Consider the following 5,214-nt stretch of genomic DNA (forward strand, 5'->3'; position numbering starts at 1 on the left):
CCTTTTTAGGGAACTATATGGGGCTTGTATTTGCTTGAGTAGAGAAGCTCTGTGAGGAGAGGTCAGGGAAACTTCCAGCCAGAAAGGGAGCCAGCCAGGCTGGAAGTGATGAAGCTGGGAGCCCATGCTGAGGAAAAAAGGTAAAGGTAAAGGACCCCTGGACAGTTAAGTCCAATCAAAGGCGACTAGGGGGTTGCGACGCTCATCTCTCTTTCAGGCCGAGGGAGCCGGCGTTTGTTCACAGACAGCTTTCCGGGTCATGTGGCCAGCATGACTAAACCACTTCTGGCACAATGGAACACGATGACAGAAACCAGAGTGCATTGAAACACTGTTTAACTTCCCACAGCAGAGGTACCTATTTATCTGCTTGCACTGGTGTGCTTTCAAACTGCTAGGTTGGCAGAAGGTGGAACAGAGCAATAGGAGCTCACCCCGTCTCAGGGATTTGAACCACCAACCTTCCGATCACCAAGCCCAAGAGGCTCAGTGGTTTAGCACTGCTCAGGGTGAAGCAATGAGGGGATAACTGTGTATGCCACCATGAGCTTCTTGGAGGAAAGGTGGGATATAAATGCAGTAAAAAATAATCATGCAAATTCAAGAAGATCTATTTTGTCCCCACTGGGCCTGACTTTTATCCCAGACTCCTTGAGAAAGCTCTGTACCTGCATGTGCAGTTGTTCTCTCTTTGTGGGGAAAGAGGTGATCTCTTAAAATCCCAGATGGGTCCATAGTCCCCCAAACATGGGTGTAACATACCAACAGCAGAACTAATGCAGATGGATCCAAGTTGTGAAAATTTGGTTTATACTTTGGTTGCAAATGCCCTACCTACTTGCTTGCTTGCCTGTTTACTTGCTTTTGTCTCCCTGTTGTTGTTTTTAAACCCTATTTAATAAAAAGCATGGAGTATCTGAAAACAAACAGAAAACTCCTAACTCATCATCTAAGGGAAATAAAAAATAAGACATTAGCCTCTTTACTTCCTTTTATTTGTATTAAATGCAGCATGCATTTGTTTACTTATGTCGATGGGTTTTGTTGCCTATGGGTTGTTCAACTGTTTCTCTGTTTCAAGCCAGCAGCGTTTTTAGGTTCTGATTCATACAAATAAATGTATGGTAAGAACTATGGAGGGCAGAGCAAGGTTTGTGGCAGGGCAAGATACCCTTGAATGGTAGAAACTGCCCTGTATTGAATGCTTGCTTGGACTGCATACCCTTCTCTCCCTTAAAAGAATAGTGCACTGCAGACTTTTTAAACAAAAACAACCCTGGAAAGTCTGGCACTAAGATTTAGCAGATCCTAGTCATTTCTAGACACCCCCCATCCCCCATCCCTTCAGTCTGTCCCCCTTCCCCCAACCACCATCTGTCTGTCTCCCTTTGTAAATGCTTCGCTTCCTGATAAGACTTTCCAGTTCCCACTCCCCAGCCCTGCTGCCTCCCCGCCTCCCCATCCATCAGTTCCTTGCAGTAAATGCTCTTCAGGCAGACTCTCAACAGTCTGCTTCTTCCTCCATCTACCCTTCCTGCAGCCCACCTCCCCACCCCTCCTACTTTTCACTCACCAAGAGCCAGGCTTACAAAGAGGCTTGCAACTAGTATGGTCTTTTAGGTGTGCTTCACACTTCAGGCACCCCAGACAAATCCTATTAGGTAAGTCCTAAGAAGCCGCACGTTTTAGTCACATTGAAGGCAATGGGACAAGCGACTCGTGGCCAACTTGATTCTTACTGATTCCAATGGGACTAATTTAGCTGGACCCAACTCCTTGTCTAACCAGAAAGCTCACCCAAACGTCTTGAGCCCCCCCCAGGCTTCACTGTGACATTGCAGCCAACATTCGCTGTGACCCCAGCAGCTACGCACTCCCTGTTAAGGGAAGAGACACCTGAAATTGTTGTTCTTGCCCTTTCTGCTGTTTAAAACGAGCATCTGCTGTGCAATTGTGTGCCAGGCAATGATTTTGTTTTGGTTTCAGTCCTGCACAGACATGCCAAGGAAATATTTTCTTCACTGCATTTTCTCTCTCTTGGAAGACTTTGGAGCATTGCTACACAACCCGTGCTACATCCTTTGCTCCTGTAAGCAGCAGGTTACTAAGCCATAAGGACTAACAACGAAAATGAAGCACTGTCACTTAGACCTACTTTGTTTTGACAGCAGAGAGTGAGCATCCTGTCTGTTCCCATTAGCTGATAACTAGAATCCGAGGCAAAGTGTGAAATCCAGACCATGCTCAGTTTTACACAGCGGTGCAGTGAAGGGGGGACACAGCTCTGGGACATTTTTCGGGCGTCTGCCAGAGTGCAAGAATAGTGGGCAAAGTTTCCTTGCTCTGGCAAGCATATGAGGTGACAACAAGGCTTTCAAGTTTGCACAGAGGAAGTCAGAGAATGAGGAAGATAATCCAGCTGAGGCTGCTCATTTCTTTTCTTTGACGGAGCTCTTATACTAGCAGTTTAAAAGACTAATATGTCTTCACGAAATTGCATACCTAGTGAAAAGCTCCTGGTTGCATTCTAACTGGCTCAAGGTATTTTGTTAAATCTCGGAGCGCTATATACAAGTTGAACCTGTGCAGGGAATAAGCAGTGCTGAGTTCAGCGGTGATCATTCTCAGGAAGCTGGCAGTCATGCCAAGCCTAATAAACTGGGTATTAAACTATCTGGTTGGTGTGTGTGCCTGTGTTGGTTCTTCTTTATCATTAAACCACACTTGAACCAGATGGAGGATTCCTTCCAACGGAGGTCTTCTGGCAGCCCTGCAAGTAGAGAATTGACCTGCAAGTAGAGAACTGACCTGGGTAAAGTAGGAGACGTGGCTGTAGGTGTGCATAGGACTGTGCTATTAGGTAACTCTGGATTAGTGCAGTTCATGCATGCATGGCAGTGATTGGGAACCTCAGGCCCAGGGACTGAATGTGGCCCTTCAATCATCTCTATCTGGCCCTTGAATCCCTCCCACCGGGCCTGCTTCACACCCAAGATTTTTTGCTTGTTGAGATGTGTTCTTCCACCCCCACCCCCTTCTGTCCCTCCTGCTGGAATGTGCTCTAATGAATATTGCTTGTCCAGAGCAAGGAGACATGCCCTTTGGCACCTGAGGCAAACCACAGAAAGGTGTTCACTCCTACCAGATAAGAAAGTGAGTGAACATTGGGAACAAAGTGTTTTTTGGGGGGAGTCAAATCCACCTTATGCAGTGGTTGAAGTGGGAATCAAAGGTTGTTGTTTGTGGGTGGGGGGGCTGCTCTGCAGCACACTAGGTGGGTGCAGAGCCCAGGAGACCCCAGAGGGTAGCCCTTGTTGTTTTCTTCCTATGGGGGGGGGGGAGAGAGAAGACCACCCAGAGGCTGCATTGGAAAGGGTTGCTGAGAAGGTGGCAGATCTGACCTACAAGGAGTGCCCTGAGGCGGCTGTTGTTATCATGGCAGCATCAGCAGTAGCAGGTGATGCATTCTTTGGAGATTGGATCCTGCCACCTGAGGCAGTTGCCTTGCCTTGCCTCATGGGTGGGCCAGCCCTGTAGCCAACTGTACCGATCACTATGTGTTGCTCTGCCCACTTTTGTCCCTGGCTCTTGGCCCTTGTCAGACTGCCCAGAACAGGCATCTCCAAACTTGGCCCTCCAGCTGTTTTGGGACTACAACTCCCATGATCCCTAGCTAACAGAACCAGTGGTCAGGGATGATGGGAACTGTAGTTCCAAAACAGCTGGAGGACCAAGTTTGGGGATGCCTGGCCCATAAGGCAACACAACTCCCTCACTAAAAGGATTCCCCACCGCTGTTGTATAGCAAACCATCAGGAAGTATTGGATAACGTGCAAGAGAGAATTGCTACTGCCCACTCACCTGCTACACCCATTCTTTAGCAGTTCTCTGATAATAATAAATATATATTTGAGAAAGCATAGGCATGGATGGAACTGCACTGGCTTTATTTATTTTCCTTTATTCTGCTTTTATTTTTTATTTGTTTTCATCTTTAGGGTTTTGAATGTTATTTTACAAATACTGTCAATAAACAGAGATACGCCCTTACCCACTGTCATCACACAGGTGCCAAAAACAGAGAAAGCGGCCATGGTGCTCCTCATGCCCAGGGTGCTTATAGGAAAAGGAATATCCTTTATTGATTCATTTATTATATGCCTCTTCCTACTAGAAAACAGGCTTCTGAGTGGTTTGCAAAGCATAAAAACCAGTTGCGTAAAGATTAAACCGCCGTAATTAAAGCACACAATAAAACGATCTCATGATTAATGCATTTTTAAAAATCCATAATTAAAATAAAGAATAAAACAATCCCATCAAAGCAAAATTGCAACTAAAGCAAGAGAGTCGGGTTGAGAGATCAAGGCAATGCCTATGTAAGCAGGTGCATCTTCAAAAGGCATCAGAATACCAACACAGAAGGGGCGCTCATATTTCGGCAGAGAGTGCATTCCATCACACAGGTTCCACCAGTGAAAAAGCCCAATGATAGTCATGCTCTGGCAAAAACCAACTGAGTTCCAGTTGTTGATCTTAATGCCCTCACTGGGTAATGACAATGATAGCTCATGAAGTTCAGCCTTGCCTCATGCTTCTCAAACTGTGGCCCAAACAGCCAAGGTGCTCTATGGTGAATTTTCAGTGTCTCAATGGGACCACAATGAAAACGCTGGAGGGCCCCATATTTCTTGGAAGATTCTGCTATATCTGCTGGCTCTGTGTAAAAGATTAGATGGGGCAGCTACACGTGGAAGCACTGGTGCTCATATTACTGATTTCTTTACTGCCACTGTTGAGCTAGAAAGGGCTGCCAGAGCCTATATAAAGCAATAAAAACAAGACACCTGATTTGGCGAAATTCTTGAGGAGCTGGTTTTGTGGCCTTGTGTCATTCGTATGGACACCAGAAGCGTCTGCCGAATCAGGCCAATGGCATCCTGTCCAGCATCCTGTTCTCTCACTGGCCAACCAGAAGACAGTGGGAAGCCTGGAGACAGGAAGTGAGTGCAAGAGCACTCTGCTCACCTGCAACTGGTCTTCAGAAGCATACTGCCTCCAACATTGGAGGTGGAACATAGCTGTTGTGCTTAGTAGCCAATGATAGCTTTATGAATCTGTGTAATCTTTATAGTCATCCAAGTTGCTGGCCCTCACAGCCTCCTGCAGAAGTGAGTTCCATTGTTTAACTATGAGCTGCACGAAGATAAGTT

The 5,214-nt window shown here is 46.4% G+C and overlaps 1 long non-coding RNA gene across 1 annotated transcript; it reads left to right on the forward strand.

Annotated features, from left to right (window-relative positions):
- On the forward strand, positions 1-2,675 carry LOC308586163. Its single transcript, XR_014007751.1, has 2 exons — positions 1-140; positions 1,822-2,675. It is a non-coding gene; the product is annotated as an uncharacterized lncRNA (long non-coding RNA).
- The last annotated feature ends 2,539 nt before the right edge of the window (positions 2,676-5,214 follow it).

This window comes from Podarcis bocagei (genome assembly GCF_964188305.1).
Source record: "Podarcis bocagei genome assembly, chromosome: 4".
Lineage (NCBI taxonomy): Eukaryota > Metazoa > Chordata > Lepidosauria > Squamata > Lacertidae > Podarcis > Podarcis bocagei.